The sequence below is a fragment of the Symphalangus syndactylus genome, chromosome X (assembly GCF_028878055.3).
Source record: "Symphalangus syndactylus isolate Jambi chromosome X, NHGRI_mSymSyn1-v2.1_pri, whole genome shotgun sequence".
NCBI lineage: Eukaryota > Metazoa > Chordata > Mammalia > Primates > Hylobatidae > Symphalangus > Symphalangus syndactylus.
In genome coordinates, this window is record NC_072447.2 from 17,071,578 (window position 1) to 17,085,671 (window position 14,094).

The following is a 14,094-nucleotide window of genomic DNA, read 5'->3' on the forward strand; positions in this document are numbered from 1 at the left end:
AGGCTGCACGACCCCTAAACCATAATTTTTCTTTTCTTTTTTTTTTTTTCCGAGACAGAGTGTCACTCTGTTGCCCAGGCTGGAGTGCAGTGGCGTGATCTCGGCTCACTGCATCCTCTGCCTCCCTGGTTCAAGCAATTCTCCTGCCTCAGCCTCCCCAGTAGCTGGGACTACAGGCACCTGCCACCATGCCCGGCTAATTTTTGTATTTTTACTGGAGACGGGGTTTCACCATATTGTTCAGGCTGGTCTCGAGCTCCTGACCTCAGGGGATCCACCCTCATCGGCCTCCCAAAGTGCTGGGATTATAGGCGTGAGCCACCGCGCCCAGCCCTAAACTATAATTTCTAATCTTGTAGCTAATTTGTTAGTCCCACAAAGTCCAACTTGTCCCCAGGCAAGAAGGAGGTGTTTTCAGGAAATGGCTATGATCAGTTTTGTTTCAGAGTCAAACCATGAACTGAATTCCTTCCCCAAGTTAGTTTGGCCTATACCCGGGAATGAACAAGGACAGCTTAAGGGTTAGAAGCAAGATGGAGTCAGTTAGGTCTGGCCTCTTTCACTGTCATCATTTCCTCAGTTACAATTTCTGCAAAGGTGGTTTCGCCATGTTGCCCAGGCTGGTCTTGAACTGGGCTCAAGCGATCCTCCTACCTTGGCCTCCATAAGTGCTGGGATTACAGGCCTGCACCACCACATCCGGCCCACCTTGGGGTGTGTTATATAAAGCGAGCCGTCCCCACACCCCTACAGCCTACGAATGAGCCTTTTCACCCCATGCACGATTCTCTGCAAATTCTCTCTGTAAGGAGCTATTCAGGACAGACTTTAACCAGGCTGGGTGCAGTGGCTCACGCCTGTAATCCCAGCACTTTTGGAGGCTGAGGCGGGTGGATCACGAGGTCAGAAGATTGAGACCAGCTTGGCTAACATGGTGAAACCCTCTCTCTACTAAAAATACAAAAAATTAGCCGGGCTTGGTGGCACACACCTGTAGTTCCAGCTACTTGGGAGGCCGAGGCAGGAGAATTGCTTGAACCCAAGAGGCGGAGGTTGCAGTGAGCTGAGATTGCGCCACTGCACTCCAGCCTGTGCGACAGAGCGAGACTCCGTCTCAAAAAAAAAAAAAAAAAAAAAGGACTTTAATCAATGGTGAAAACAAATGAGAAAATGTCTTGTGAGAAAAGTGCTTCATGAGGAATGTCTAAGCTAATCTCACATGAAACACGTCTCGATACTTCCACATATAAATACAGGTAATAACGTTCACCCACCTCAGAAGAGAGTGTTGAGGTTGAGGCTTTATGATGTACTGCTTGTGAGATGCATTTAGACCCAAAGGCAGAAGCTGTACTGTCAAGTCTGCAGTCATATTTCAAATGCTGAAATTCACCCTGTTATAATTCTCTTCCCTCTTCACTTCCTTTTAAGCCCAACTGTAGCTCTTAGTTAACTTTTCTAAAAAAAATTATCTTGATGGAAAGCATATTCAATTTTATAGAATTTCCTTCATTCCATATGTATGAGTGTCAGTTGAAAGGCTGAGATAAATTATTCCTTTCTTAAATAACTATGTAATAGCTGTCATGGTAGGTTATGTTTGATATAAAAATAATTGGTAGACTAGAGCAGTGTCCAGCCTCGGCACTTAATAGATACTTAATTATAATAATGACAAGAGCAACTAAGGACTATGGCAGGATCTCGGGATTGTAGAATCAGTGTCTGCAAATGCAGGAGCTGGGGAATCAACTTGTTGTAAGTAAGTAAAATACGTTAAGTTTCCTGTAATTGTAGTTGGGCATACTTAAAATTTTAGGTAAGCAATGGGGTTGAGAGTGAAGAGTTGAGTAGTTGTTTTATCTAGTTTTTTTTTTTTTTAGCATGTTTCTAGATTTTTATCTAAATGGGCTAATACAATGCATACTGTTCTGTGTGGCTTCTCATGACATCCATGAATATTTTGCCTATATCAATAGTTGATTCCTAGTTATTGTCGAGTTGACTTCCATTGGATCCTGGCTGTCCCGGAGTGGATTTTCCACTCACCTGTGAGTGGATGAACACTTTGGGTGTCAAATAATATTTTCTGTAGTGGATTTTATAGCCATCGGTGGCATTCCTATTTAAGACTAGTGATGCTAATTTCAGAAAGAGAAGAGAACCAAATAGACATATCCAAGACTACAGAGGTAGATTGTTTTGTGGTTGAATTAGGAAGTCTACACAAGTAAGTGTGAATACCCAAAGGCTTATATTTTATTTTTAATTCTCTAAGAGGGTATTTGTTATAATATCTGAAGGGCATTATGCATCTCATAGCATTGCAATGAATAAATGAATGTTGTATTTTCTTCACTTTTTAAAAAATCCAATGTTGACTTACATTGTATAATATAAAAATTTTTGCCACTTTATAGAGCAGACTTTCCTATGTTACATTTACTTTCATCCTGGGTATATTTTATTTTACCTTATTTTTTATTGGTAGTGTCTTTCTGAGGAAAAACAAATAATGAGTTGGTAAGATGTATCTCACTCAATGTAAGAACCTAATGGTTAGAAAAGAAAAAGAAAGGTTTTTAGTTACTTATAGTTTTTGTATACTGCTGAGTATTTTTCTTTCTACTTTATAATTATAACATTCCAAGAATTATTGAATATCAGACCATTTGCGGGAAGTTTGGGAATGTATGTAAATTTCTTTAGAAATCTTTAAAAATTACTTCTATGTGTAGGTGAGAAACTGCATAAGAAAGCAGAAATCTAGTAACAAGTTTCTTCCAGCAGTGAATGAGTAAAATAAAACACATAAGGCACTGCTAAGTTTTAATTATTAAACTATTTTAATTAAAGAATAAGATACTATCAGCTAAGGATAGCATAGCTTATATTCCAAATCAATAACTCTTTGAATGAGAAAGCCAGAATTTTGATTCATTAATATACAATGCAGCATTTGGTGTCATCCAAGAAGATACTTTTCATAAGTTCCCCCTATTCTAGTTGCAAGTACTGTTTGGTGTCTTTATTCTTTTCTTTGAGAGAGGGTCTCACTCTGTCGTCCAGCCTGGAGTGCACCAGTGTGACTGTAGCTTTCTGTAGCCTCGACCTCTGGGACTCAAATGATCCTCCTGCCTCAGCCTCCCAAGTAGCTGAGACTAAAGGTGCACACCACCGTGCCTGGCTATTTTTATTTTGTTTTGTTTTATTTTTTAGTAGAGACAAGGTCTCCCTATGTTGCTTAGTCTGGTCTCAAGCTCCTGGGCTCAAGCGATCCTCCTGCCTAGGCCTTCCAAAGTGCTAAGAATACAGGTGTGAGCCACCATGCTGGCCCTCTTATTCTAGTTTTATCATAACTAGTTCTAGTTTATAAATTCCCATTATTTTAGCTTTGTTTCACTGTGAGGAGGCGTCATTCTGTCCCCTTGGAAACCCTTGGCCATGTCTGGGGACATTTTTGGTGTCACATTGGTGGGGCATGGGTGGTCCTGGAACCTGGTGAATGAAGCCCAGGGACGCTGCTCAACACCCTACAGTGCCCAGGACTGCCTGCGTCCTCCAGAAAAAAAAAAACAAGCTCTTTGCTTCCATTCCCTATACCCCTGAAAAACACGCAGTCCTACACGGAACCCACAGTGAATTTTCACCAAGCATGTGGCCACCAAGTCATCCAGCTCCAAATGTCAGCTGGACCAATGTGGAAAAAACCTGGTCCAGTGCATTTTACCCAGCTCTTCAAAGCCCCTCTCACCCTTGTGTCTCCCCTGTCCGTGTGGAGCTGTACTTCTGTCTAGATCCTCAGGAATCGCCTGTATAGAGTCCCTCTCTAGGTTTGTGTTCTGAGCCAAGAAAGGAAGAAAAAATTCCAGTGAAAAGTGTGATAAATTACATTTCTCCACATTAAAGTACCAACTGCTGAATCCTGGTGAATTTTGCCTGGGTTGTGATTATGTCTTAGACCTTCTTGTCTAACCTCTATTATCATCAAGATGACTTGGTGGAAATTCACTGCAGGTTTCATTCAGGACAGCACATTTTGCAGGTGTATAGAGAATGGAAGAAAAGAGCTTATTTTTTTTATCTGGAGAACACAGGCACTTTCAAGAGTAGCTTCAGTGCCTATAATACTTTTGTTAATGAATGTTAATGGAGTATTTTAATGAATGCAGAGGCTGCTTTGGATTTTATTAGTTGACCTTAAACAGCACTTTGCTCATGCAGCCCAATTTACCTACATAGACTTGGGAGTACTGATGTTATTACCGTCCTTCATCATGGAGAACAGAAAGGTTAAGAAATGTCTGGGTAGTGTTGCTGTTTCCCGAGATGAAAGGTCTCATAAAAGTAATTATTGTTTTGGTTTCACCTGAGGTTGGGAAATGCCTTGTAGAATTATACAGTTCTACCATCAAAGTGACCTAGGAAACCAAAGTGACTGAGGGCATTCCTCTTGTTATTTTAATTTCAAAAATTTTACATCTTAGGCTGGATGTGGTGGCTCATGCCTGTAATCCCAGCACTTTGGGAGGCAGAGGCAGGGGGATCACCTGAGGTCAGGAGTTCTAGACCAGACTGGCCAACATGGTGCAAACCTGTCTCTACTAAAAATACAAAAATTATCTGGACATGGTGATGCACACCTGTAGTCCCAGCTACTAGGGAGGCTGAGGCAGGAGAATCGCTTGAACCTGGGAGGCGGAGGCTGCAGTGACCCAAGATTGCGCCACTGCACTCCAGCCTGAGTGAAAGAGTGAGATGCCATCCCCCCCAATAAAAATTACATCTTAATTGATAAATCATATTTATACATATTTTTGGGGTACATGTGATATTTTTATACCTGTATACAATGTGTAATAATCCAATCAGAGAAATCAGGATATTTATCACCTCATTTATCTTTTCTTTGTATTGGAAACACTACAATTCTTTCTTCTAGCTATTTTGAAATATGCAGTAAATTATCTAATCTCTCTATTTTATTTTTTATTTTTATTTTATTTAGTAATTTATTATTATTGTTTTTTCATAATAGAAATGGGGTTTCACCATGTTGCCCAGGCTGGTCTCAAACTGCTGAGCTCAAGCTATCCTCCCACCTCGGCCTCCCAAAAGACTGGAATTATAGACGTTAGCCACCATGCCCGGCATATTTTTGTCTTAATAAAATGCAGACAAGGTTTCACTATGTTGCCTAGGCTGGTCCTGAACTCCTGAGCTCAAGTGATTCTCCCACCTTGGCCTCCCAAAGTGCTGGGATTATAGGTGTTAGCCACCATGCCTGGCCTATTTTTAGTTTAATAAAATAAATAGAGAGAAGGTCTCACTAAGTTGTCCAGGCTGGTCCTGAACTCCTGAGCTCAAGAGATCCTCCCACCTCGGCCTCCCTAAGTGCTAGGATTACAAGCATGAACCACCACACCTGGCCCCAGTCTCCCTATTTTAAAGGAAACAGCATTCCAGATTCAGTACGAAGACTTGCAAAAGCCACATAGTGAATTAATGTGAAATAGGCATCATCTCTGGTTTTTTTTTAAGTTAAATTTTAAACAACTATTATAGATAAAGCTCAACTTGGCCAAAACCTGTCTTCACCACTGTGGCTCCTGACTTTACCTGGGGGTTACAATTCCTATGAGTCTTTTCCTTCCAGATATCTGCCCCACTTTTATAAACATTCATGAAAAGGGAAATCTTGATGTGTGAATGCATTAAATAAAAGGTATCATACTGTATATATTTTCAGAAGACTTATTTAAATTAAAAAAATACTGTACTATGTATCTTGGAAATCTACTGCTATTACTAGACATAGAACTATCTTACTCTTGATCTGATGCATGGAATCTCATGGTAGGAATATATACCAATGTATTTAGCTAATCTACTTCAAAGAGTGGAGATTTCAGTTGGTTTCAATATGACTCTACTTAAAGACAATGTTGGATTAAACATCCTTCCTCCATCCTGGCTCCCTGGACTGAGTGTGGGGCTAGAAGCACAAGTGCTTTGCTAAACTTTAGGCTCACTTTTAAATCCTGATATTTAGTGGCAGCTGAGGAACACCAATACTTTCAGTGGGACTATGAAGGTAACTTTCTGTGAATTCTTCTTATAACATATATTTTCACACTTTTAAAGTTTTTGGTGTTTTGATAGTGAGCCATTCTATCTCATTGTCCTTAAAATTTATTTTTCTAGTTGATGGGAAAGTTAAAAATATTTTATGTGCCTATTGATAATTTGTAATTTTGGGGGTGTCTTTTCTAATTTATTTATAGAAAATATGGCCAGGTGGAATGGCTCATGCCTGTAATCCTAGTTCTTCTGTTCCTGGACCAAACCGAGGGTTTGGCTGCTATTTCTTGTGGCCCAATAATGAGATGCAGATGAACTGGGAGAGAAGGGAGTTTTTATTTCTGTAACCAGGTACAGGGGAGAAGGCCTAGAAATTATTGCTAGACCAACTCAAAGTTACAAAGTTTTCTAGAGCTTATATACCTTCTAAGCAATGTGTCTATCAGTAAGTGTGCATTCACCTAAAGACATAAGTGATTAACTTCTTCTCATCTATAACTAAGGTTGGAGTCCTGGAGACCTTCCTCCAGAGCCTCAGTAAATTTATTTAATCTAAATGGGTCCAGATGCTGGGGTGATTACCCTTATCTTGTCTCTCACTAAATCATGGAGGTTTGAGGAGTTCTTTTAGATCCCCTATAAACTTGTTTGTGGAGGTCTGGGGAGTTTCTTCAGACCCCCAATAAAACTTGTTTAATCCTAAACGGGTCCTGTTAGGAATGCCTTCATTGTCTTGTCATGCTTCAAGGCCCAGGAGAGGACTGGGCAGAACTCTTGGTGGGCTTTTGTGACATTCCAGCCTTTGTATAAGGGCACTGGCTCTCTCAGCTTTAAATACTTAACTTCACCACTCAGTCAGTGCTGAAACAGATGTCATGGAGGCCTGCGTTAGTGAGACCTGGCCTGCTACACTTTGAGAGGTCGACGTGGGAGGATCACTTAAGGCCTTAAGGAGTTTAAAACTAGCCTGCAAAACATAGCGAGACCCTATCTCTACAAATAGTAAAAATTTGCCAGGCATGGTGCACACTTCTAGTCCCGGCTACTCAGGAGGCTGAGGTAGAAAAATTGCTTCAGCCTATAGCTCACTGTGCTCCAGCCTAGGTGACAGAGCAAGACTCTGTCTCAAAAAAAAAAAAAAAAAAGGAAATGTTACAGATATTTTTTCCTTCCCTGTAACTCCTTTTTGCTTTGTTGATGGTCTATAAAACTGTTTTCAGTTATCCATATTAGTTTCTTGTGGCTGCTGTAACAAAATACCACAAACTGGGTGACTTAAAATGACAGTTATTCTCTCCTGGTACTGGAGACCAGAAGTCTGAGATCCAGGTGTGGGCAGGGCTGGTTCCTCCTGAGGCCTCTCTCCTTGGCTTGGAGATGCTGTCTTCTCCCTGTGTCCTCACATGGCTGTCCCTGTGTGTGTCTGTGTCCTCATTTTCTCCCTTTATAAGGACACCAGTCAGATTGGATTAGGGCCAGCCCTGGTGATCTCATTTTACCTTAATTATCTGTTTAAAGGCCCTGTCTTTAAATACAGTCACATCCTGGGGGACTAGGAGCTAGGATTTCAACATATAACTTTTTGGCAGACACAATTCAGCCTATAAGAGATTCCACTCCTTATTTAATCAGAGGAATTTAAAGATAGCTACTTTAAAGTCCTATCCTGGCCAGGCACAGTAGCTCACACCTGTAATCCCATCACTTTGGGAGGCCGAGGCAGGCAGATGGCTTGGGTTCAGGAGTTCTAGATCAGCCTGCGCTACATGGTAAGACCCCATCTCTACAAAAAATACAAAAATTAGCTTAGTGTGGTGGCTTGTGCCAGTGGTTCCAGCGACTCGGGAAGCTGAGGCAGGAGGATGGCTTGAGCCCAGGAGGCAGAGGTTGCAGTAAGCCAAGATCCCATCACTTCACACTCCAGCCTGGGTGACAGAGTGAGACCCTGTGACAAAAAAAGAAAAAAAAGAAAGGCAGGAAGACAGGAAGGAAGGGAGGGAGAGGAAAGAGAGAGGAGAGAGAAAAAGAAGAAAGAAAGAAGGAAAGAAAGAAAGAAAGAATCCACTGCATTCCAGCCTGGGAGACAGAGCCAGACTGTCTCAAGAAAAAAAAAAAACAAAAAAACACAAAACACAACAACAACAAAAAACAGATGACTCAGAATAAGATTCTTTCTTTCTTTCTTTCTCTCTTTCTTTCTTTCTTTCTTTCTTTCTTTCTTTCTTTCTTTCTTTCTTTCTTTCTCTCCTTCCTTCCTTCCTTCCTCCTTCCCTCCCTCCCTCCCTTCCTCCCTCCCTCTCTTCCTTCCTTCCCTCCTTTCCTCCTTCCTTCCTTCCTTCCTTCCTTCCTTTCTTTTTTCTCACAGGATCTCACTCTGTCACCCAGGCTGGAGTGCAGTTGTAGGATCTTGGCTTACTGCAACCTCCATCTTGTGGGCTTAAGCAATTCTCCTGCCTCAGCCTCCTGAGTAGCTGGGATTACAGGCATGTGCCACCATATTGAGCCTTTTTTTTTTTTTTTTTTTTTTTTTTTTTTTTTTTTTTTTTTGAGTAGAGACGGGGTTTCACCATGTTGGCCAGGCTGGTCTTGAACTTGTGAGCTCAAGCAGTCCTCCTGCCTTGGTCTCCCAAAGTGCTGTGATTACAGGTGTAAGCCACCGCGCCCAGCTGCTGAGTCATCTGTTAATTCACTGGACTTGTGCACAAATAATTTCCCTCATTCATTGCTGTTGGCTGACCCCAACTGTGTGGTGACTCCATAACAGGCCATCATTAACCATCATCAAATTCCCTGTGTCCTGGCTGGTGACATCTCACTCCAGTCTTACAGGTGTTTCTCTGGCACCCTCAGATGCTTCCAGCATTGACATTGCTAGCTGGCTGTGGGTTCCCATCTGTCTTCCTTCTTTTCTAGAGCATGACTTTAAAAAAGCAAAACAAAACAAAAACAAAAACAAAAAAACCATATCTTTCTTGTTTTTAAAGCATGACTGCGCTCTTGCAATCTTTGTCTAATTCTGTGACTTTGGCCCAGCTGTGTTCAAAGTCCACCATTCTGAAATGGAACCCAGAATTTGGTTTTGTGATCTTTGATCTTTGCTCTTCTCCCTTTTCCCACTATAGTGTTTCCTTCTGCTTTTTTTTTCCACTTAAGAGTCTCAATCAAGTTGATGATGTGTAGACAGTGCTCAGTGACCATTTATTTTATTTTTTAGTATAAAGTAAAGGGCTACAAGTGCAGCTATGTTGCGTGGATAGATTGCACAGTGGGGAAGACCGGGTTTTCAGTGAATACATCACGAATAGTGTACATTGTACTCACTGAGTAATTTCTCATTCCTCATCACCTTCCCACCCTTCTGAGTCTCCAGTGTCTATTATTCCACTCTCTATGTCCATGTGGACTCTGTGTTTAGCTCCCACTTATAAGTGAACATGTAGTATTTGACATTCTGTGTCTGAGTTATTTCACTTAAGATAATGCCCTCCAGCTCCATCCATGTTGCTGCTAAAGACTTGATTTTATCCATTTTTTATGGCTGAGTGCATGTGTGAGTGTATTATATAAATTGGATATACATAGATATATGTATATATCTCACATTTATTTAAAAACACACAGAATGGCCAGATATAGATATATGTATCTCAGATTTCTTACATATATAAATATGTGTGTGTGTGTATAATCTCTCATTGTCTTTTAACTTTTAATTTTTATTTTAAGTTCTGGGGTCCATGTGCAGGATGTGCAGGTTTGTTACATAGGTAAACGTGTGCCATGGTGGTTTGCTGCACCTGTCAACCCACCACCTAGGTATTAAGCCCAGCATACATTAGCTATTTATCCTAATGCTCTCCCTCCCCCTACTCTTACCCCCAACAGGCCCCAGTGTGTGATGTTCCCCTCCCTGTGTCCATGTGTTCTCATTGTTCAGCTCCCGCTTACAAGTGAGAACATGGGGTGTTTGGTTTTCTGTTCTTGTGTTAGTTTGCTGAAGATAATGGCTTCCAGCTCTATCCATGTCCCTGCAAAGGACATGTTCTCTTTCCTTTTTATGGCTGCATAGTATTCCATGGTGTATAAGTACACACTTTTTAATCCAGTCTATCATTGATGGACATTTGGGTTGATTCCACATCTTTGCTATTTTAATCTCACATTACAGTCATGGCTACAGTGAGCCATGATTGCACCACTGCACTCCAGCCTGGGCAGCAGAGTGAGACCCTGTCTCTAAATGAATAAATAAATAAATAAAAATAAACTTTATTCCTTGCTAGTTAGAGAGAACATTGCACTGGTGGCTAGGACCATTCATGGTGATTCTTACTAATCTTGTCCTGGAGAGATACTTATTAAAGGAGGGTGGAAATGGCTAAATATGGTGAATAAAAAGACAATATTCTCAATTCATCCATGTTTCTGTCTCTGTCTCACCTAACTATTGGGAAACTCTGGATTTTCTCGGTGTGAACTTTATGGGAATACTAAATAGTGTATTAGGCAGTGGAGTTACAGACATGAGAACCAGAATGTGATATTTTTTAAATGTCACATTGTGGGCAAGTCTAATATAGAGGTATTAATTGGAAGTTGTGGGGTAGAGAAAATGGACCACTACTCAATGGTTAGAACGCGGGCTTCACCAAATGCCCCAAGAAGTTACTCTCTAAGGATATTACATTTGAGAGCCATATTGGAGGGTTGAAGTTGAGAAGATGGCCTGGGGAATTGGCTAATTTACACACACACACACACACACACACACACACTCCTGAGAATCAGTCCTCATTTTGAATCCCAGCTCTTCAATTTACCAGCCTTGTGAAAGTCTTTTAAGCAAAATGAAACCCAATTGCTTCTCCTAGAAAACGGGAGTCATCATTAACCCTTTGAGGCAAGTAGGGTGAGATATTTTGAGGATCAAACGGTAACAAGTGTGTGGAAATGCCTGGGGAATTATAAAGCTCTGCTAACAGTATGGCAGTGCTATTAATCTTTATTATATATTATTTGTCTTGTGGGGCGGTTTCTCAGCCTATAAAGCCTCACCAACTTGGAATCACTTGAGGATTCTAGGCAGGGAAACACCAGATTGTACCATTCATTGCATTCTTGTAGAAAGATCTTAATTACAGCTGCTAAACATGTCTTCCTTCACCAAACAAGTCTGGCCGCCATGACTATCACAGGTCTATGGTGTTTCTTGTTGTGCATTTTAAGGTAGACACCACAGTTGATCCAGCATGTATAAAAACAAAGTGCTTTCCAGAATGGCACCACACATAAATTAGATCTGATACAAAGCAGTTATTGAATATATGCAAATTCATTGATTACTGTTTTATTTTACTGACACCAGAATAGTAGGTTTTTGTTGCTATACCAACATAATTTCTTGTAACTCTGCCATTAGAATTATCCTGAGCTGCATAGACCATGCATAGAATTTTGCCTTATTCTTTGTGAGCAAATATCACTTATTTGCAAATAGGTTTAAAAAATGTACTGGGCTAGCCAGGCACAGTGGCTCACACCTGTAATCATAGCACTTTGGGAGGCCAAGGTGTGTGGATCACTTGAGGACAGGGGTTCAAGACCAGCTTGGCCAACATGGTGAAACCCTGTCTCTACTAAAAATACAAAAAAGTAGCCGGGCATGGTGGTGCACACCTGTGGTCCCAGCTATTTGGGTGGCTGAAGCATGAGAATTGCTAGAATCTGGGAGGTGGAGGTTGCAGTGAGTCGAGTCACTGCACTACACCCTGGGCGATAGAACAAGACTGTCTCAAAAAAAAAAAAAAAAAAGAATGTACTGGGTTTACTGGGTCACCACAAAACAATGTAGTTAAGCCTTTGGACCATTATCTGCTTAGCTATGAGGAAAACATTTGCTTTGCAGATGCTTTTATTTTATTCTTCTCTTCCTTAGATAATCTAAGAAGAAGCCATGAAACAATTGCTGTATGACTGGTGAGCTGGCAAATCCACGAACATTCATCACTCTCCATTTCTAGAGAGAAGGATTCTTTGTCAAGGTTTTCTCTATCCTGGAGGACTTGGGTTAAATATGTGCTTAAAATGTCCTTTATGACGGTGGATTATCAATTATTCCTCATATTTTATTCAAGCTGTGCTTTCTATATTTTGTCTTTTATTTATTTATGTAATTTTTTTCTTTTTTATAGAGATTGGGTCTCACTATGTTGCCCGGGCTGGTCTCAAACTCCTGGACTCAAGGGATCCTCCCATCTTGGCCTCCCTAAGTGCTGGAATTAGAGGCATGAGCTGCTATGCCCAGCCTGCTTTCTATATTTTGAAGCCATAACTAAATTCACACTGGTTTATGATGTTCATATCATCTTTGTGGATTTGTATTTTTATTATTCTATAATAGTCTTGCCATTCTGTATTAATGATTTTTCAATTGTAATTTTCTTCTGGCTGATGGTATTATTGCTACAAGTTTCTTTTGATTACTACTTGGCTGGCCTGCTTAGATGTTTACATCGTTTTAGTTTCAAGTTTTATTTGTCATTAGGTTTTAGGTGTGTCCTTTAAGAAAAACATAGGACAGAGTTTTAAAAATTAGTATGGGATTCTTTAATAGGCAGGTAAACCCACCCACATTTGTTATAAATATTAAGATAGTTGATCTTATTTGTGTCATCTTACATGCCATTTTATATTTTCAAGATTCTCCTGTGGTTTTCTTTTTTCCCCTCTTGCTTTTTACGGGCTGCATTAAGGGTTCTCTATCTCCTGGCTGATATGGTTTGGCTGTGACCCCACCCAATTCTCGGCTTGAATTGTAATAATCCCCGCATGTCAAGGGGAGAGCCCACTGGAGATAATTGAATCATGGCAGTGGTTTCCCCCACACTGTTCTCATGATAGTGAATGAGTCTCATGAGATCTGACGGTTTTATAAATGGGAGTTCCCCTGCACAAGCTCTCTTGTCTGCCTCCATGTAAGATGTGCCTTTGCTTCTCCTTTGCTTTCCACCATGATTGTGAGGCCTCCCCAGCCATGTGGAACTGTGAGTCCATTAAACCTCTTTCCCTCATGCCTGTAATCCCAGCACTTTGGGAGGCCGAGGTGGGTGGATCACGAGGTCAGGAGATCGAGACCATCCTGGCTAACACAGTGAAACCCCATCTCTACTAAAAATACAAAAAATTAGCCGGGTGTAGTGGTGGTTGCCTGTAGTCCCAGCTACTCGGGAAGCTGAGGCAGGAGAATGGTGTGAACCTGGGAGGTGGAGCTTGCAGTGAGCCGAGATCATGCCACTGCAGTCCAGCCTGGGCAACAGAGAGAGACTCTGTCTCAAAAAAAAAAAAAAAATTACCCAGTCTCAGGTATGTCTTTATTAGCAGTGTGAGAGCAGACTAATACATTGGCCCATCCTTCTCCCCTCAAGTGGCCTGGTAACTATACCTTATGTTTCCCTTAATCATATTAACATCATTATTAACTTACCAAAATATGATGGTTAATCTCTATTTCCAGCTTCCTTTTGAAGGAAAGGAAAGACTGGAGAATGTTTGAACACCACAGTCCTACCCCCACTTCCTCCATGTAATTATTGCTTAGTGAATTATTTACTCCTTTGCAAAATAATAATTAATAATAGTTTCTGTCAATACATATTTAATGTTATCAACATGTTTTGTCTCTTTACAACATCTTTTCTTATGTCTACCCTTTTATTTTTATTTATTTATTTTTGAGATGGAGTCTTGCTCTGTCACCCAGTTTGGAGTACAGTTGTGTGATCTCAGTTCACTGCAACCTCTGCCTCCCAGGTTCAAGCGATTCTCTTGCTTCAGCCTCTCTAGTAGCTGGGATTACAGGCACATGCCACCATGCCTGGCTAATGTTTGTATTTTTAGTAGACACGGGGTTTCACTATGTTGGCCAGACTGGTCTCAAACATCCAACCTCAAGTAGTCCACCTGCCTCGGCCTCCCAAAGTGTTGGAATTACAGGCATGAGACACTGCACTTGGC